The sequence below is a fragment of the Poecilia formosa genome, unplaced genomic scaffold (genome assembly GCF_000485575.1).
Source record: "Poecilia formosa unplaced genomic scaffold, Poecilia_formosa-5.1.2 Scaffold18, whole genome shotgun sequence".
Lineage (NCBI taxonomy): Eukaryota > Metazoa > Chordata > Actinopteri > Cyprinodontiformes > Poeciliidae > Poecilia > Poecilia formosa.
Genome location: NW_006799957.1, coordinates 3,065,408 through 3,087,491, shown reverse-complemented (window position 1 = coordinate 3,087,491; position 22,084 = coordinate 3,065,408). Strand labels below are relative to the sequence as shown.

Below are 22,084 nucleotides of genomic sequence, written 5' to 3'. Positions count from 1 at the left end.
TTTAAAACTAAGATTGAGCTGGAATGTATTCCACTGCATTCAATTGCATTTTTTGCTTTGATTTATTTTATACACTGTATTGAGACCATTTGTTGTAAATTAGTGCTATGTAAATACATTTAATTGAAGTGCTTTTTATGTTATGGAAAACAACAACAAAGGACACATTTGTTATCTTGCACCCTAGAGGGGGGTAAAATGAATTTCTGCCTGACAAAAACATACAAAAATAAATCAATAATAGCCTCACACTTGTCTGATCAAAGTGCAAACGTGTGGTACCTCTGTAAAAGTAAGATATCAAAGAATGGTTTCCTGGTGTCGGCACCAGTAGCTTTTACCCTGCCTGAATTAATAGTGACAAAATATAATAAATTTTGCATTTTTTGAACCTTGCCAAAAGATTTTTTATAAATAAATATTGCACAATACTACAGAAATATTAGTTTTTGACTTTCAAATCTACATGTTGTGTAAATGTTCAGCAAATTTGGACTCAATCAGTTGAAATTGATTGATTTTACAAAGGTGTTAAGAAATTTCCCAGGCGGAGAGGTCATTTTGGCACATTTATCCAAAAATGTCTCTAACCCTAAACAGTCTTGACTCATGTGACTTACTACTTATGTAAAACATTTGCACTCTGCTGTTTCCTATGCTTGGCCTAAATTTATGCTCACTTCTGAACTACCTGATTATTGCCTATACTAACCAATGTTTTAATAGGGGTATCCAGCATATAAGACTTATTGCTTGTTGGAGTACCTTCAACAGAGAACTGGCAAATAAAATGTGTCTAATTTATGTAGTCGTTTGGATGGCACTCGATGGATACTAGATGTGTGTGAATTATATCCTCATGTTTGTGTGTGTATGTGCAAACTGCATCTGTTCCAGTTCATCATAGGGATTCTTTTAGGTTTGAAGTATCCTGGCACAAGTGTACAACCCATGTAATTCACAAAAAATCCTCATCCTTTACCACAGGCTCTGAAGCATTTTTCTGTCATTGTGTATACATAATTTTACACTGAGGTACATAGTCAACAAATTGCCCAAAATTAATTCCTGCAACCACAGAAGAAAACCACCATCTGGAATGTGCAATGAATGCTTTACCACTTAACCAAACACTTGTGTCCATCTCTGGAGGCAAAAACAGAGTTTTGCACTGATGAGTAATCATGTACCAGGAGGCTAGTTGGCATTTCCTTTTTTTTCCTCTTTTTTTTTTGTCATAGGCTTGCTAATGCGTCTTCTGACAGTATAGTTCCCATAGAGAGATTCATCGAACCGACTGCTCCTTTTTTGGGTTTATAAAAGTGGTGAGGACTTCACTGAGATCATCAGCTCCGTGTTAATGACATGCATTTTCTGAAAAGGTTTATCCATTCAATTTGACTCTGGAGAGAGGAACTCTTCAGCCGCCTGATTAAATTAAGATTTTATAATAAGCATATCTAGGTGTGTGGACACGAGAGACAGGCTGATTTGTGGCTTGGCTATTAATGCTGATACCCCAAACCTGTTTAAGATGCTGCTCATATTTAAAAAAAATTCCAGCTTCCAGCCAGTCTCCTGATTACTTACTAGAATTTTACTAAAATTGAAAGTGTTATCTTACCGAAAATTACATAATTATCTTCTCAAACGGGTTTTCGATAGCTGACATTACATCGTTTAAGCACATTTGGATTTGCAACAGTTAATTTATACAATTATGTTAATTAACGTAAAGCTCATATAATCATTATGTAAATAAATCTATTGTTTAAATGATTGAGAATTGATCTGTGCAACAAAACGATGAATGTGAAAAATGAAAACAGCGTCAAGTGTGGACAGAAGTGAGGTTGGTTGTTGAGACTAGTACTTTTCAAAAGTGGATGTTTGTCAAAGGTCACTTCATGGGAAAGTCAGAACAGGAGAGAAAAGAGCAAAATGGTTTGAAAGAAACAGTCACTATTGAGGGTTTGTTGTGTTCTGGTGCATTCGGAGGAGTGAACAGCCGTTTAATTTGGTGCAGCGTTTAAGCTCCAGCGTCATTTTTATGGTGGAGAAACAGCACAGTGTATATCTTACAAGACACAAGATTAATGGTGGTTTCTTCAAACATCATAAATGTGTTGTTTTTTTTTTTCTTTTTGCCTTTTATATACATAGATAAATCAATGTGAATGTTACTGCGTAGCTATAAGGGTTTTATTCGTTTTTTTTGTTCCTATTAACCACAAAGCTTTAAATGAGTTTACTGACACTAAATGCTAGGTTAGAGCGAACAGATTTGCTTGTTGTTGTTATACAATTAATGTCAAAAGTAAATTTTCTTATATTTAAAAATCTCTGATGTATTCACCTTTGGCCATGCTGACACAGATTCACAAGAAGTTTTCTTCAAGTTGCAGTGTGTGCAGCTTGTGTGTAACTTTGAGAATGGCACATTGTCTTGTGTTTTCCATACAGTGCCAATTTAGGGAAAAGCAACACTAATGAAGTCGATGTAGTGATCTTGGATTCTGTGGCATGCTTTTGGTTTCACTTGAGTCACGGAAAATTACAGTGTTTGTCAGTGGAAATCGCTTTTCTCTGCTCATGGAAGTGGTCACTTCTGACATCATGTTTCCTCTATCCATGGAGCATGAGAGGTCAGAAGATGTTTTCTCAAAAATGGAATTGTTAATTGTTTTGCTACATAAAATATTATCTAATGGTGACACTGTATCAAGCTGTTATCATGTCGTGAAGGATTGCTTTTCTTTAGAAAGATGTTGGCTCAGATGCTCGCTCACTCGAATGTGACTAGGTACTCGGAACAATGGTTTTGGAAATTTCTGAACCAGGTTTTTGCTCAGACAGCAATCCGTTTAGGACATGTTTGTTTTCTCTCGGGTCTACCTATTATCCCAAGTTAATTGCCTTTGTACTCCCCTGCTGCAGTTTGCAAGATCTAATCTTCTCTTTCTTCAGATATAGTAACTGTATATATTTAGGGTTACGACACCGTATCTGCAGGTTTCAGGCAACGTGTAAGCTATTTTGCAAATTGCTGATGATCAAACAGTAAAGTATCCTTCATGAAGAGTTGGCCATTATATTTTTTTCTGCTTGGTTTTTAAATAATTGATTATACAAAGAGCTGAACAGTGGCATAGTGGTTAGGACTGTTGCTCCTCAGCCATTCTAACATTAAGCAGATACACAGAACAAGCCAGTGTGTGGATATGCTACTATTTTCTTAAGCTGAACACAAACAAAACTGAAGAAACTATTTTTGAACCTAAAATTGAATAATCAAGATTAGCTGCACAGCTTTAGTTGGTAAAGCTAAAAACATCCAGAGAACTACAAAGTTGTTGACACACTGAGTTTCTTTAAATCAAGGCTACAACCCACCTGTTTAGAGTTTCCTTTGAATAATAATTATTGATTATTTTCACTGCTCTTTATTTTGCCGCTATAAAAATGTTTCGTTTTGGCCTGTTTATTGTTTTGTATGTATAATTTATACTGTTTTGTTGCTAAAATGTACTTTACAAATAAACTTGACTTGACAGCAAGAAGGTTGTTTCTGTTTCAGCTGATCTGTTTTTATGTGCATTTTTTTGTTAGATGTGTGTGCATGTGTGTGCAACCACACACACATTCACCTAACAAAAAACAAACAAACTGTGATTCCATGTAGAGGGTGAACTCCTCCTTTTTCCCTCTGAATATTACCAGGCACCCAGCACCCACAGCCCTGCAGGGAATAAAATATATGTAGAGATAATCACACATGTGGTCCGTTAATATGCAATGCAATTAGCTATTGTGTACTTCAAAACAGTTTCTGCATAAAACCATAATCACACTAGTAAAACCATAATCACACTAGTCTTGTCTAGTTTAACACCAGAGTAAACTATAACGGCCCATTTTTCTCTCAACAATATTTGAGTCATACATTAGATTTTTCTATATTGTCATTTCCATTACTTAACTTTTCAGTTGTAATTTGGATATTGACGAAAACATTTTTTTTTCTTTCCCCACTTTTCGCACAATGAAATCAGCGGTGACCCCCAACTGTCTGCATGACGGATGAGATATACCCAAATGAGAACATGCAGTTAAACTTTTCTAATTTGTAATCGAGTTGGTTAATATGTAGTGCTGATAAGTAATTATTTACTGACGACCAGGAAGTGCTTTCCAGCGTTCATGGAACTAACCCGTAGATGTTTTTTGCCAGTTACTTTTTAGTGGTAATTCTCAACAACATTTAAAAAAAGCTGCCTTTTTTACAAAGTCAGTGACACTGTTAGCTTTATTTTTGTTTCGGTAATAGGAAAGCTGGTATGAAAACATTTGGGACAGTATCCAAATCTTTTGTTTCACAGTGGAAAAATGCTCATATATTTTCCAAAGATTGTGTTGGCAAACTGACCAGCTGCTCTTAGATCATACGATGGAAAGTATCCTGCTGGTCAAAAAGTGTTGCTGTAAAGACTAAACAGATGGTTTGTTGCTAACTGCCAATTTATGATGAGCTAGGGGTGAAATAAGTAGTTAGTGACCATTCCAACATGCAATTCAAAGAAAAACATGTAAGGATAGAAAGTTTAAGAAATTTAAAATGTTAGTGTAAAAATAAAGTGGGATTTTCTGTAACTCCAGTCTTTATGTGCAAAACTTTTCTACAACATTTTCATGGAAACTAGCCACACTTTTCAGTGTAAAATATAAATAATTTAAGTAAGGTCCGAAAACGTTGTTATATTTATTTGGTACCTATTTTCCAATCAACGGGTACCAAAAGCACTTGAGAAAACAAGATCATTTTGGGAGATTTTCTTTTTCTTTACATTTTGCATTTGTTAAACTAATCAATAACAATTTTATGAAAATAGTTTACATTGCATAGCATTGCAATGTATTCCATGGCAAACATAAAATAATTTTAAACAGAAATATGGCTTTAAAGCAAATAATATTTCACACAACTGTGTTTATTCAGATGAGCATGATATTTGTGTAAGAAAACCGAAATACATGCATGGGAGTGGTGGATATGTGTAAAGCTTTGGAGCACATTTCATGAGATATACTTGTGTTTCTTTGCATAGCCGAGCATGATGATGGAATCATGCAAGACCACCATAAAAAACAACCTTTTTTCTGTGTTAATGCTTCTTAAGTGCTATTTACTAAGCAATTTGAGATCCGCTCAAGGATGATGAATGTAATTTTCCACAGAAAAATAAGGAAGAATAAATTTTATATTTGAAAGTAAATTGACAACTCTTTAAATTATACTTTTTTCTTAGTCAAATATAAACTTTTGAACTAAAAAAAGGATATAATATATTTTAGCAGCATTATTTTAATATTTTTTTCATTCCTTTTGTGTATTTTTCAGGATATTTGACAGTAACCATAGAGCCACTGCCTCCTGTTGTTGTCGGTGAGACTGTAACCCTCAAATGTAACTTCAAAACCGATGGAAGGCTGCGAGAGATCGTTTGGTACAGGGTGAGTATGCTTTCAAAGCCATTAAGCCCTAGATGGTCTTTACAGCATCCATATCTGTTATTCCATCCATACAGTCAATACCAAAAGCTATTTCACATGCTTATTGTGACATTAGGAAACCAGCCATGCATGATCATTCAGTCAATAGCAGAAGCCACATCACGTGTTCATGGTTGTTTTAAGGGAGCAGCCATGTCCTGTCATGCCACAGTTTTTAGGAGACAAGCTGTTATTTGGGCCAGCTGTAAGAGATGCATAGCAAAATGATCCTTGGGAATTTGATTTCACCATCTGATGGTCATCATCGTCATTTCCTAATTGTTCACAGCTGGTGATTCAACCGCCATTTAAATCCCAATTGTGCAAGTGCCACTAATAATTAAAATTGGGTTGAATGAGGAAACACAACTTCATGAGCATATAAGTTTGTTAAAAACAAGCATGCTTTGAAGTTGTGCCAAAACACATATTTCCTAAATATCTGCTGGACATTACGCTTCTGGAAAAGGACATTTGTTCAACTTCAAGACAGTGAAAAGCACTTGAATATGAAAGTCGAGAATGCTTCTGTTGCCACATTCTTCTACAACCGTTTGTTTTGGCTAAAAAAAAACAACAACTTTCAAATCATTTTTGAAAGCTATGCAGATTTGCGCCAGACTTTGTCAGTGAAACTGATGAATGGTGATTGTGGGAGGTTGCAGATGAATTGTAGACACTGAAATGTCATTGATGCGGTCTGTTTTTATGAAACGCAATCTTGCTTTCTATTGAATCACACACGAATGATTAATGAGTTTCCCAAACAAGCAAGTGCTCAGTCACATGTATTGCTAAGGTGACTTTGCTGATTCCTCATGAACTATTGTGTCCCTGCTGCTCTAAATGCACCGGGTGGTTCAGACTTCCTCCAGATGCTGCTTTTATGAGAGCTGACTGAATGTAAAAGCTCAGTTAGCTCATAGTGATTTGCTAAAAATTCTGATTAATAAATTAACAATTCTTTAAAAAATAATGATACGTAAGACATATTTTTGGAACCTTTGTAACATGTATGTTTGCTTTGGCCCACTTGGTGGTTTCACTGTACTGTATAGTTTTTTATTTTTTATTTTTTTTTAAAAAGCATCTTAAAAAAGCTGTAAATTTGATTTATTTAAATCGACTTTGCACAAAAAGTCAGACACTTTACTGCATTTTTAAATTTATTATCTGTCCACTGCAAATACACAGATGTCCCTGCTTCTGTAAAATGTTAAAATATCCAGGGCAAGCAAATGTTAGTGACAGACACAAATATAAAATAAAGTAATGATGACACAGATTTCTTTTCTTTTAAATTTAATTTGCCAAAGCTACACAGTTAAAATCCATACTCATATATATAATTTGTTTTGTTAAAATCAATACTCATACTATATAATTTGTTTTGTGGTGTAGCTTGTCAGGGATACGATCTATTATACATTTCATTGGAATATTACCTTCTATAAACTGGCTATTTGAATACATAAATTGACTTTTGACAGTTGAAGCATTTACTGCTTTCATGTTTCCCTCCCTCAAACAGTCAGTTGGCCTACATAAACTTTTCCATAGTATAATTATTGACATTCTTTCATGCAATCATTACAGCTTACATTTCTCCACTTTACCCAGCAATTATTTCACACCAGGTTTGATAGCCATAACAGTACAGCATCAGACTACAGTGACATTTAGCACGGTTTCACTCCTGCAACCTCAACAAAAAAACTATTCACTAATGGGCAGAACGTTATTGCTTAGCCAGGAATTTTGTCTTTGGACTTGCCTCTGCTTTCTCTATTTTATGATTGTGATATAAAACAGTGTATCTGTACTTATCTTTCCAAATGCTGACCTTTCAAGGTAGGACATAAAGAGATTTATGGCAGTTTGTCACAGCAGCGAAAGTGATCTATGATGTTAAGGGGGAATGCACAATTTCATTTAATCAAGCTGGGTCTGCATCATAGTGCATTGTTTTGCTTAAATTATGTCAGCTTGCTGCAGTGTCCATGAATATTTGTGCTTTAAGCAACCACTTTGAGAATTGAGCTTCCTGTATTAAGTATTCTCATGAGGAAAGTAAGGAGGTTGTAAGAGAGATTTGCCCCATGTCTCTGGAGTCTGCTGCTCAGCACAACTGCTGATGAATTATAAATCAATTACCCACACTTGGCTGCCAAAGTTTCTTTAATCTCTGCCTTTTATTTGACTAAACACTGTTGACTCCTCATTTTATATCCTGTTCAAATGGACTGCGGAGTGATCTTACCTGGGGAATCTTTGCTTTTTGAACATTCAACCAAATCACATTAAAGGCTGAATAAGCTAAATATTTCAACACGATCATTTGTCGTGCAAGTATGTGACATATTCTCTTTGAGGTTGGAGCTTTCAGACTAATGTGTCAGAAGATGTACTGAAGTTAAAACAATAATTATTGCTGAACATTTTTCAAACAAAACCTGCTCAAATTTCTGTAGGTATATCTAAAACTTCACACATGAAAATTATTTTCTTTGAATCCCTTTAATGAAGAATATTTTTATTTTAATGTGGCTTCCCTCCATCCTAGTGAGGGTCTATTGGAAAAATTACACTTTTGGTTAGTCAGTAGCTAAACAGTTTCTCATCTTTCAAGTTTTAGGTTCAGATGTTTTACTTACTTTACTATGTCTTCAGACTCCACTTCTGTCTTATCTAAAAATATTGAAGACTATTGATTTATGTTGCTGAGGTGAATCCCAGGTCAATAGCCCTTGTGCATTTTACATCAGAGAATCTTGTTATCTTTACCCGTCATACTGAATGGTGAGGTTTGTTTGTTCTTAGTTCATCTTCATGTTTTATTTTTTCTAAAATATATTCTTTCTTAAACCAGCAACATGCTAACTTGGGACAATCAACAACCCAAATCTTTGATTTCCAAATGATCTTGAATTGAGGTCTGAGATATGTCCTGTTTTGTTAGGATATGTGAAACAATTACATTTAGAAAATTCACAGCTTTATAGCTCATTGCAGATTAAACATTTTGTAGGTAGTTTGAATTTTTTAAATACTTTTTTTGTACAAAGAGTAACTCCTGGATTCCTGACTATGTGCCGTTTCCTCAAAAGTAAAGTAGAAAAAAGAAACTGTTGATGACAGAAAAGTTGAAGAAAAACAAAATTATATGATATGCTTATGTTCTGTGAAACCAGAGTGTGTATGCTGGTTTTATTGTTTATTTCAAGCAAGCAAAAGTGGTCTAGCAAAAAAAAAAGAAGAAAAAACAGAACAGAAAAGAAGAAAGAAAAGAAAAAAATATCTTTTTTTTTCTTAAAAGTTAAGTATTTTTGCCAGAATATTTTCCGTGTTTAACTGAACTCTCATAGTTCTGGGGCTATAAAAAGCAGCATCCCCCCTAGAAATCTTGTTGTTTTGACAGGATTACATTACGTTTATGGAATTATTATTTCAACATTAATTTCATTGAGGAATTCAGCTGCCCCAAAGCCGCATGCAAGGGGGATATAAAATTCAATATTTCAAAAGAAAAAGCTCAGTAATACACAGAATCCGAACACTTGTAAATGTAGAGGTGAAAACTTCTCCCACAACCTCTTTTACTCTCTCCTGACTTCCTCACAGTTCTCTTTGCACACATTTTGCTAGTGATTTCCTCAAGTTTTTCAGGTTTGTAACTGATCTGTCATCTGTCATTCTTTGTCAAACGTGCTCACAGAGAGAAATGCACGTTTGACAAAGAATGACAGATGTGGCCTAATAGGAGATTTTTTTTTCCCCCCACTAAAACAGTTGCAGAGTTCTTGGTGTGGTACGTCTGATAAAATTTGCATCCACTGGGACCCAAGAGTAATCAGTTTAATTTATTTTAAATGCTTTGATGGGAGATTAATTGTGTTTAAAAGCTTTTGTTAAAATATCTGTTAGCTGCATATAGACGTTATTCTAACATTGCAGCAGCCTTTTACCAGCTGGAACAGCAGTGTAAATAGTCTTGCTCTGTGACTTCCAGCCTTGCTGGTCAGCACCCACTACTCTGCTTTAGGTTTGTCCATGCTGACGCATATCTGGTTGAAATGACTGAAGATTTAAAGCTTCTTTGTTACTTGATTGTATATTGAGGAGGTAATGTGGTTATTTGAAATAGGGTATTCTTGAGTACGGACATAACTAAAACATGAAAAATAGTGCATGCATGTGGTGGACCCTACCTTGAAGAGAAAAAAAAATCTGTTTTGCCATTAGGCTCACTTTAGGTGACACGTCAAATATCAAACAGGACAACTTTGATTTAAGTTAATATATTGTAATGTTTTTTTTTTTGTACCACATGTAATGACTTTATTTTTCATGTTGCCAGTGTGAACATATACTATCACTAGCAAAAATCTACTTTTTATTAATGTAGGTAGGATTATATAATGTGTGTAAAAGCATCATTACTTTGATTTTTGCTGCAAATATGAGTCAGTCTGTAACAGACACAAAAAACAAAGCAGATTCTTATCTTTCCATGCCTTCTACAAGCTTTTCTGATCATAATCGCATAAATAGAACCTCTTTTGATGCTCTTATTTTGTTTCACTCAAGATAACAAATGGAGACGAAAAGTACAAGCGAGGGAGAATGAGAACAGCCCACAGTAATGGATGTGGTATAACTCAGTAGCTAATGTTTCAAGAGCAAATAAATGAGAACCTTTCAACTCTATATGATATTGCACTACAGGCCACACGGCTGTTTTAGCGAGTGTTGAACTGGCGGACTGCAGATTAAGCACCACAGATATGTATGTAATGCCAACAAGCTGTCTTCTAAGCTTAACATCGTCGCAAATAGTGATGATGCATATTTGATAGTGGGGTACTAATGTGATGGCTCTTTGGAACAAGAGTTTTAGAAAGGCAGTGCATGGTTAGATGCAGCCTCTAAAAGACAAGCACAATCATCTCATGCTTGTTTTAATTTGTGTCATTTTAATTAATACGCGCATATGAAACTTCTCCCAGTGGGCACCCAGGTGTGCTAAGCTGACAGCACAGGAGCAAGTGGTGTCTTGCTTGTTGAGTGCTCCTATGTGCTGTGTTTAATTTTAATCACTGGCTTACCCAGCTCTTCCCTCCTGTTCACCCAACCCACCCCCAACTCTGTCCACCATAGGATCTCTCTCATCTGTGACTTTACCCCTCTGGGATCTTTTTCACACCAATATAACTATCTTCCCTAAAACATTTTCTAATTAAACAAATGCCTGCCTGCTAGTTGAGCCATTTTCTGCAAGCATTTGCATGAGTTTGCTTTGTCCATTTATCCAATTTATTTAATTTATTTTGACATGCTTGTATTTTTGTCCTGCTCTCTGAGACACGTCTCTCATTATTTCATGAGGTCAGGTCTAATAATTGACTTTACATGGTGGCATTTAATATCAGCAACACTAAAAAGCAAAATATGCACCATCACTTACAAGCATTTTGTTCTATTCAAGCAAAAATAGCATGTAGAAGTTTATATATGAGAATTGAATTTGCAAATGTTTACCTTTTGTTCCATACATATTTTTTGTTTTCATATAAAATAAATGGAGTCGACACTCCGTATCAGATGCTAGTAGTGAAATTTGCTATTCACACCCTCAGCGAGTCATCAGTGTTTTGGAACTAGGTGGATGCCATAGAAATGTTCCAGTTGTGTCAGTCTTTACAGCGTCTGTTTGAATTATAAATGTGTACATTCTCTACTTATCCACTTGTTTACCTAAATTGTTTACCTCTACATTTCAGTCCTTCATTCTTTCACTGCAGAGGAGCTGTTTATCTTTGTTTTGAAGGATAACTGTTTTTGCGGCATCAATGCACCGAGACGTGAATCAGAGCATGTTTAGAATGTTTCCTACTGTGAGTTTCAATGTCTTGATTGGTCATAAATATTTGAAGTTGTAGCACAAAAAACACAGTGGCTTCAAGCACAAGCTGCATGTGAGACACAAGGAACAGTGATTCTTCATCTGCTGCTGAAAACCTCTCCAACCATTTCATGCTAATCAGAGTTGGCATGTTAGACTCTGTGCTGCTATTATGTTTTACGTTCTCAGTTCTTGTAATAGAGAACGAATATTTGATGTTGGTTTACATCTTTTCACATATGCCGAGGCTGACATTTATGTTCAGCCTTTAACAAAAATCAATTGCTTATAATATCCAGAAAGGGCAATAAGAAAAGACAGCCATAAATTGTAATTGTCAGCCTATGTAATCTCTGGATGCTTTTCAAGGTTTAATGAAGCCATCTGCCTCCACAAATTGATAGCTTTGACAGCTCTGCCAGAGTTGTATTATGGGAGTATCACAACTGTATATATAGATATGCTGGTAAAAGAAAAAAAAAAGGAAAAAAAAAGGGCAATTTATAATCTATCTTTGTAAAAATATATTATTTTTTCTAAATTATTTGAGTAAGTCATGTGTTTTCTTTGAATTTCACAGCTTATTTGATTTGAATTATTAAATATGTTGCTGCATTTTTTATAGAGAGGTGTACTCAGGTTATCAGTGAATCTAGTTTCCTGTATGTCTAAATGCTTCACCATGGGTTCAGCAATGTATCATAGACCTTCTAATAACTTTTTAACTACATTCAGTTACCCTTTATTTTTTATTCTGTATTATTTATTTATTTATTTTTTTTTAGTTGGTGAGCTTTCATGTTGCCTGCACATTTCCTAAGCACTGACATATTGCTTACTTTGGCCGACATTTGTATTCAGCCTTATTCATTCTGATAGACTTAAGAATATTTGCAAACTGCCTGCAAAAGTGAGCTCACAATATATCACTTCCTATGGGGCACATCTAAAAGCTCAAAAAATGACAATAGAATGTTTCATATTCATGAGGTAGAATTGCTGTCAAAGTTGAGATGTAAATTTAATTCAGAATCTGTGGCAAAATGTAAACTTCACTTTTTCCAGATGAGCATTATCCAACATGACAGAGCTTGAACTATTTTGGTAGGTCTCTAGATGTTCAAACCGTTAGTTAGAACTGCATTCTAACTCTAAATGAAGTTAGAGTGAACTACAAAGTGTTCACTCAGAGCAGCTGAATGCAAATTCAAGTCACATGTTTTAGATTATTATTTAAAAATATAATACAATGAAAAAGATTCATCATCGTCCTTCTTCGCAATAACCCATTACTTTGTGTCAAAATGCCGCATAAAATATCACTTAAAATTGTAAAAATTTAATAAATTTAAACTTGTGCTGTTGATTTCAAATAATCTGAAAAATTTCAACAGGTATGGATACTTTGCAAGACGCTCCAGTAAACTGTTCTCTAATTGTTACCACCCCTATTTTTCACAACAAAAAACAACAACATTTTTTCAGATTTACTCGTGGCCCACATTTGATAAATCCAATTGAAGATGCTGACAGTGTCTAAGCATGATATAACAGCTATGCAAATGACTTATCTCACATCGTCGTCAGCCAAGGAATGCAGAAATGCATTACCTGAGGGCAACGTGTCACTAGATTTAAGCTTCTTCCTGTCATGTGCTGCTGCCAAATTCAATGGCAAAGATATGTAGCTGGATACTTGCCTGAAAAGTGGAGTGTTTTTCTAGCCAGTAATCCTGTTGCTTGACTGCAGAGAAACACAGGAGGCGTCATATGTTAAATCCTAGTTCAAATTCTTCAAGACAGGGTTGCCTGGGCAACTGGAATCCCTGACTTCACAGGAGAGCTCACAGAGCGAGTTCGCACAACACACTCCTCTGGGGGTTTTGGGTGTCTAACTTCCTGCTGTTTAGTCCCCAGGTGTGAAAGTCTAGTTTCAAAAATTTGCTCTCTTAGGTGTCATCTACTGTTTTATTGTCGCATACGAACAATTCATCTACCTACCTGCCTCCCTGTATGTTTTTCAGCCTGGTTAAAAGTGCCATTTATTGCCGTAAAGAGTAGCACAGATCAGTATCTGCATGACTCAGTGTGATCCTGCTTTATAGTCTGTGCCACAAAAAGGCTTCAATGGTCGCTGTCCATAGTGCTGATCAGGCTCTGAATGTCAGGAAAAGAAACATCACTTACATCATTTGCTGTAGAAAAAAAAACATTCTTGGATTTATTTTTTTGTTCTGTTTTTACAGTGCAATATTTTCGTCTCGATGCCGTATGTAATCAACATTAATGGTTCTGATTCTTTTTTTTTTTTCCCCAAGTTTTTCTGCTGCTGTTAGGCAATTAAGATGACAGTTTGGCTTGGTTTTGTCTGTAAAAAAGTGCTAACTGAGTCATTTAATTTGTGTACTCTGCTGTGTCTTGTTTTGCCTTCCTCTTTAAACTGCTTGTTTGACCATATAATATTATTATTAAAGTGAGGGAATAAGCATGACACTGCCCTCATGTTGCCTCTCTGTATGAGAAGAATCAACTTTATATTTATATATTTTTTATCATATCAAGCAAATATTGCATTTTATCTACATTAGTTGGGGAAAACATCTGTTCTGATCACCAAAGAACTTAATGTAAGGCCTAAATGTTTTCCTGCAAAAAGGCAGGTAAGTTCTGCCTTTTTGCAATAGCTTTGTGGCATGTTACATAAGATGTTCTTTCAATACAGTCTAATTTTACTGACTGAAAATCCTCAAGTGCAGATGTTTTTGCTTGTTCCATGAATGCGACTCTGGCAGAATTTCAAGAGATAAATGCATAATCATGATGTCAAAACATTTGCATATGGGAAAAACGCTAAGATTCCTATTTCCATACAAACAAACCTACATAAAAAGAACATATCGCTTCATATTGCTTTTACACTAATATTTTTTGAACTCCTGATTTGGTGGTGAAATAAGTAATGTAATTCCCCTTGAAACTGAGGTATAGACCTCTGCCATCTTTATTAGCCTGCTGCTCTGTGCCGAATGTGGTACCCCCAGGGGAATAGGAGATAAGGTGATATGGATCACTGCACTGCAACCTTCCCCTTTTAAGGATGTCACTGGGGCAAATAAGCAGCCTGTTATACAAGGAATGATAATTACACACTTCATGTCGCCAAAGTACAGGATGAGTCCCTTTTGTTATCCACAAATGCTAATGGAAACAAAGGGACAGATCATTGCTATTCCTGTCTGAGAGCTTTTGCTTCTAGTGACTGGGATGACAATGGGATATTTTGTCTCCATGCTGCCTAGAGTGTATAATACCTCCCCATTGTCAGCATCTCCCAGAGCTCCTGAGGCATCTATCAAAAGCATACTCTGGATCTAATTAATGAGGTAAATGAACAAATGATTGTGAGAGGGAAAAAAAATAAAAACGCTATGAGGTCACTTGATTTTTCTTCCCCTACTGACTCATTCTACCTCATCACTGTATAATTAAGACATGCTATAGTTCAATTGCTATTTCATACTTATTTACATTGGAGAACAAGTGGATGTGAAGCATGGTTTATTAATTTCTCTATAGTAGACTGCTAAAGTTCGGTTTATAATTCACCACGCCAAGGAGAAAGAGGATAACTGATGAAATGATGACATATAATGACAAATGCCAGCCAGGGAATCATTTATTTTAGATTGCAAAACCCTTGCTTCTGCTCGTGTCTTTTCTAGGCTTACTGTTTTTTTTTAATACATTTTCAACAAATCTTGAAAAATTATAATCCCCCAAGCAGAATCACGAATACCAGATTTTTGAAATCTATTCTTATCATCACAGAATGATTAAACAAGAAAGTGATTACTTAGCGATTAGGAGTGGATCAGAGCCTCTTTGTGACATTTGCATTGGAGGAGGAAGTCATTCTCATGCCAGAGGAGTCTTAGTTGTGGGCTCTCCTTTGGCTCAACAACACACTCTGGGTTCCTACGGGGGCATAAATGGAGCAAAACAATAACTTTTTTAGTTTATGTACTTTGTAGCTTCCTTTTTTTGATACTTTTGATGAACTGTATTTAGATGCACTTTCGCATGCTTAACACATCAATAAACACAGAAAACTGATGTGGTTTTCCACTTCTTAGTTGATATACTCCTTGTTATAAGATTCCTTTGTTTTAGCTGATTCTTTTTTTTTTTTCTTTTTTCTGTTTAATATTTTATAGAGTGTTTGTGTGTTACTGTTTCAGCATGTGGACAAATTACGGAGTGATTCTTATGTTTGTATATTGCCCAGCATTTATGTGACTTATAAGGACTCTAACCTCACACACTAACACATGACCATCACAAAGAGAGGCTTTTGAACACTTTGCTGATGAGGTGGCAGACTGCACTTCACCTCTTTCTCCCACAGGACACCGTGTTCATGATTTTCTGAAACATTTTCAAATTTCAATTTGTCAGACCAACCACAGGTGAGTTTTTCATTTTGCCATCTTAAGCAATTTCAGGCTCAGAAAAGGTGCTCACATTTCTGAATCTTGTTTGTTGCATCACTGCATTTTAACTCACTTTTGTTGATGCAGCAGCAAACTGTTTTCACTGGCTCTCATTTTCAGAAGTGCCCATGCAGAGATTTACACTACACAATCATGTCTGCTTTCAATGCAGTGCCGCCTCAGGGTTTCTTATTCATTTTGTCCTAGAATTTTAAAGGGGTTATAAATAGTTGTCATATTTTTCACAGCATCCAAAGCTTTTTACAAAGATGGGGAAAAAGTACTTTAAAGAATTCAGGCAATGCAATGCTTTGCCTTCCTCAGCAAGTCATTTGTCTTTTCTAGTGACACATTATCCCACTGGTATAGGGATACAGAAATGACCTATAAACTTTTTCACATGCTGACATTGTCGTTTGGTTTTAGACATTACCAAACATGTCAATATGACATGATTTGTTTGTTTGCAGCTTCTAATCTGCTCTAAAGTCACACGGCAACAAAATGACAACAATGACATAATTTTGCTTTGTAATAAACTAAAAACAATCTGCTGTTTACAATTTAATTAATTGTTTTATATGGCACCTCATTGTGACACTTGAAGCACTTTACTTTACTCTTTAATCCAACTCACATTCCAACTGATTCTAGTTATCAAAAATGTATTAAGTTCAAATCATTATTAAAATTAGTTTAAAAAATCTCTATCTAAGGAAACCAGGCTAACTGCATGGAGTCATTGGCTTGCAGCATTCACTTCACTTATACTGATGAGCACATAGCGACAGTGCTTGGATTGTGTATGCATGCATGTAGGGGAGAGGAAAAACTCCCCTCTGAGAGTAAGAAACCAGGCAAGAGGCCACCTGCCAAGACCAGCAGCCTACATGTAAATGTTAGTTTTTGTTCAAGTAATGTTAATGTAATATTAGTTAAGGTAATATAAATGCATTATCGGTTTTACTAAGAATCACCATGATTATGTCTTCACCGCATTCTGATTGCTTGCCAATATTCAAATTTGCCCTGATAGCTGGCATAAAATTTCAGGCTAGTACATTTATCCACAAACACAATGGATATTAGATGGTAATTATTTCTATGTGAAAAAGTTGGTTTTGAGCATATCTCACATTAGCAGCTAGCAACTCCTCTAACACTTCCGTTTAGAGGATACTTGTTTGGTAACATTTAACTATGCAGGATTCCACACTTCTAAATTATTATAGTATGTGATACAAATGTGAGATATGCTCAAACCCAACAGAATTTCCAATGGGACTTCGTCACAACAGATCATTTTTATGTTGTAATTTGGTTGATTAGTTTGGTTTTAATTACCATTACAATTTATTATAACTCGATGTTTTGCCACCCCAGACAGCAGTTGTCTTGGGATATATTAGTATGAGATTTCACATGGTCTCTCTGCGTGTGTGGGCGTGTGCGGGTGTGTGTGTGTGTGTGTGTGTGTGCGGGTGTGTGTGTGTGCGTGGTTGTTTATTTTAATTAGAAGTAGAGGTTGCAAATACAGCTTTCATGTTATAATCTACAACATATTAAGCTATCATATGAAGAACATGCTTGACTTGTTTATTTTCCACACTTGTAACCCTCAACCATCTTTTTAGGTATAACATTTTTATCTGCTGGTATATTCTGCAACAAAAACAAAAAAGAATGTAATTTTTTTTAAACCCTTATCATATTTAATAAAGGCAAACCCATACTTGACAAAACTGTTGTTAAGCAGCTAATATTGTGACATTTTTATAGAGATTGTTTATACACGACAGGGCATAGGTTTGTGCAAAAGGTATTCTCTTTCACTTGGGAAGTCATAATACAAAACGATTAGAGAATACAATACACCTGACACTAGGGTTGGGCAATACTGACTTATAGCTTTAAAATAATATCTCGTGGTACTATTGTAATAACAAAAGAAGTGACGATAAGAACTATTTATTACTTATGCTTTAGATAAATGTATGACTAGGATTGTATGTCACATCAATCATTGCCCCACAAACACAAATACTGCTCTTGAAAAACATTCCTATTTGTAATATTCTTCTGTCGCATACAGAAGTGTGATTTATATAGACATATATTTTCAAATCTACGTCTATATTTGGAAATATAGACATTTTTTCTAATTTATTTATATTTATTGATGGTTTCAATGATCAAACTGTGGAGAAAGGAGTAAAACTAACAATCCTCTGCAAAACGAACAGCTCTGGGAGCTTTGCTTTTGCTTTTGAAAGCCGCCTTGGAAATGTGCATGTGCTGGGCTACTCTTCAGCATTCATAGTATATATAGTTAAAAAAAGGAGGCTAATGGGTCCAGGATACACTAATGTGTTTGTAAAATTAAAATGGTTTCGTTAATGCACACTTCATTATTACAACCAGTGACACGCTGTTCTGTGAATGTGAAAAGGACACTATGGATTTTTAAATGATGGGTTTAAATGACCCAGTCACCGATCAGAGCAATAATATAGACTTGGCCCTGTCATAACCAGACCAACTCTGCAGCCAAGGAGAAACAATTAGAGTAAAGCTTCTCTTCCCCAGTGGGTTAAATGCAAGTGGAAAGAGATAGGTTTTGTAATAGATTTTTATCCGTGTAAAATGAGATGCTGACCTCTAGGTTCAAGACACTCAAAGGCAACAGAGGAGTGGTACAGCACAGTCCCACTGGGGCTAAACGATATTCATCCAGGACATCATTCTTGTGCTGGGTCTGAGTCACACTATCAGCCGTGACAGCTGCTCATCATGGCACTTATCGCCAGAGAGCCTCTAAGGGTTTTGAAACACGAGATTGCATCCGAGCAATCAAGTTCTTTTTTTTAAATGCCATCTCATAGCTGTCGAGTTGGTCTTGTTATCATGTCATCTTCATGCATGAACGAAAGGGCAGCACTTCAAAATTGTATATCTTGTTTTTAAAGCAAACTTTTTTTTTTTTATCTTTGTATTCCCTAATATGCCCGAGAACTTGTCCTTGTCTTTTGCAACACTGTTTTTAATCCAACACTCCAACATGTATTTAAATCAACCATAGACAGATTTTTTTCACTCATTAACTATCTGGCATTTTTGGATATCCTTTTATATATACTGACTTAAAACTATTCCGTGTAATTCATGCAGATTGTAATTTAATTCTGATCTAATGCCTTGCAAGCAGGACCAGCAGTGACACGATAAGCTAGAAAAGACTGAATTTGCAAGGTAAAATAATCCTATAGACCATAACAAGTACAAGAAACAATTAAAGCATTTTGACACTGTGTTTCAGTTACCTTAAAATTTGTTATTATGGTATGTTCTACAAAATTATTAGAATTGATTAATTTTTTTTTACTTCATTCCAAACAGCTTCTAGTCATTTATTTATTTGTTTATTTTACACTGGATTAAATCAAAACATAGATTCTGTCAATTAAAACTGTTAAAACTATGACAACCTTCTTTAAACATTAGTGGCTTCTCTACAATGGTTTTATGAGTGTCATTTCCTGTAATGCATTCTGTAAATATTGAGCAATGTTTACAGACAGTTTTGAGTGCAAACAGTTTTCTCATTTACATCTTTCATGTTTACATAGTCCCTGTGACATTAATCAAGAGCAGCTCATTTTCTGCAGCCACCCACAAACGCATTGTAATTAATTTCAGAATCTGAGTCTGCTGTCTCTCGTCAAACATTTTGCTTTGCAAAAAAAGATCTGCAATCCAGTTGAAGTCTTTGAGACAGAGCAAGTCAGATGAATTTTGTCTATTAGCCCACTCATCCCCAAGGTAATTTTGAGTTCATACAGGTAAATAAAAAAAAACAGTCAGCCTTTATTGAAATATGTGTAAAAGCATTACATTTCTGAATTGATCTACCCGATTTATACTGAAATGTGTTCCAATCTTGGTGAAACTTTGAATAAGAGTATGCGTTTATTTTTCTTATTGGTTTCATCCAAATTTCCCTCCAAATGCATAAGAAAAATGCATAAGAAGCAAATCATTTTGTTGGGTGGAGGTTGAAACAAACAAACAAACAAACAAATAAAAAACACTTTTAGTAAAATGAAAACAAAAAAATCATGAGAAGTGCATTTTTAAATTCTTCTTGTTGGTTTTGGAGCACAGATCTGTGTCCTTGGTCATCTGAGTTCATTTCTAATTATTGCATTTATATTACATATGATTATGCAATATTATCAATTTTCACTTTGATTATTTTTATTATTGTAAGCAAAATATATTACATGTTATCAAACAACAGTATATTCAACTAAACCAAACATATTTCTTTTTTTTAAGATAATGGTCCCAGTTAATTAACTAATCTCTAATGTGTAACTAGATCACATACTCTTCCATGTAAACATTAAAACAAGTCTGCCTGAACTATTGCTTTTTTTTAGAGCAGAGAAAAGGGAAACTCCAGTTAATTTCAGATGGTCTGGAGGATGATACGCAACCATTTGTATTCACAGAAACTTAGTATATGTTTGTCTAATGACAGCACAGTTTTCATTTTGAAATTTTGTATTAGCTGTGTCATGCATTTTGCCTCTGCTCCAGGATAGTAATGTAAAAAGTGTTAGGTCAGCATTGTGGAGTCTTTATTTAATACATAGTGAGCAGCACTTTAGGCCTTTATCAGCTGAGGCACACTCAAGTAACTTTGAGCCTGGCTGGATCATCCTACCCTTTTTACACACTTTCTGCTCCAGTTCCTTCTGATTTACAAATTGCACACTTTGTTTAGCAACCCACCACCCCCATATTCTGATGTGAAGCAGCTTTTCACAATCAAAGTCCTGCAGAGAAACATTCGTAATTTAGCTTTTTATGGTCCGTGTCTCCTTTGATGATGAGTCACATGTGCTGTGTATTCTTATCGATCACCACAGAGACAAATGTTATGTCAGAGGTCTGAAAATGAAGTATTGACAGAAGCATGCACACATTTTCTCTTTGAATGCCAGATATGCTGTTTGTTCATACAAGACGGATAAATAGACCTGAGTATCTCCTTGCCATTTTTCTATTTGTTAGCAGGTCAAAGAGATCTTATTGTAAATAAAAGAAACAAAATAACAGATCAAAACGGTAATCTATAAAAAGCTAACATGGAGTCTGCAGCCTCACCATCCCTCCACCGTCTACAGTACTGTTTAAATGCCAAAAATTTAAACATTCATACCTAGTTTTGCACGAGGATTGAATCTCTGCCCAGGAACAGCTGAAAAGAGTATTTTTACTAGCACTGTATAAAAGAACACATAACTTAGTTTTTTGTACTGATTAACATTTAATCAGATTAAACCTTCCATATTTAGGTCAGTTAGAATTATCAAAATTATTCCAAATCACTGAATATTGTGAAATTCAGAATTTTTCCATACACTAAGCAAGGAAAGTTAAGTTTATTAAAAAACATGTATTTAGTGTTTTGAGTGGTTTTGGAATGGCCATCATAAAACACTGATCTCAGGAAGTGTGTGAGCATAGATGAAAAGGTGTGTGTGAAAGAGGCAACCTACAAATGTGATTCAATTATGGAGTTCTTTTTTTGTCCCACCTCTCTTACGAACTGCAACAATTATATTACAAGATTACAAGAAATCCATTTTCTCATGCTAAGTTTGACTCTCTGACTTGATGCATTGTATCTCTCAATTGTTTTAGTAATCTTTTATAATCGTGTTTGCTTTATTGAATTGAAAGAATGCAGTTATTGGATTTATTTTTGGGACTTGATTTTAGTTTATTTTTGGTAATTCCAAAAGAAAGTGGATTACCCTGTTTATGGGCACTGACATAAAAGTAAGCCCATAAACAGGGTAATCAAAAAGGAAAAGAAAGGGCATTACAGTAATATGTTTTTGCTTTTTCTTGGTGCTTACAGCTTTTCTTTTGTCTATAGTAAATTATATGACATTACTTATGGTTAAAATAGCTGTGCAAAAAACTATAGCACTAATTATTCGTTGGAAACACTGGATTCGTGGGACAAAATTACCTATAAAGGATATATATGCTTTCCAGACAGAAAATAAAGAGAGACTTTTCTCAGCATTTAGACAATTTGAAAAGCTCTTGTCACCGCTGCCACTTAAAT

The 22,084-nt window shown here is 35.2% G+C and overlaps 1 protein-coding gene across 1 annotated transcript in view; it reads left to right on the top strand.

The window, feature by feature from the left end:
• The first annotated feature begins 5,398 nt into the window (after positions 1-5,398).
• Positions 5,399-22,084, top strand: part of igsf21a (immunoglobin superfamily, member 21a) — a 118,508-nt gene continuing 101,822 nt past the window's right edge. The window contains exon 1 of the mRNA XM_016668938.1: positions 5,399-5,511. The gene's annotated coding sequence lies outside the window, so the exon portion shown is untranslated. The remainder of the gene's footprint in view (positions 5,512-22,084) is intronic.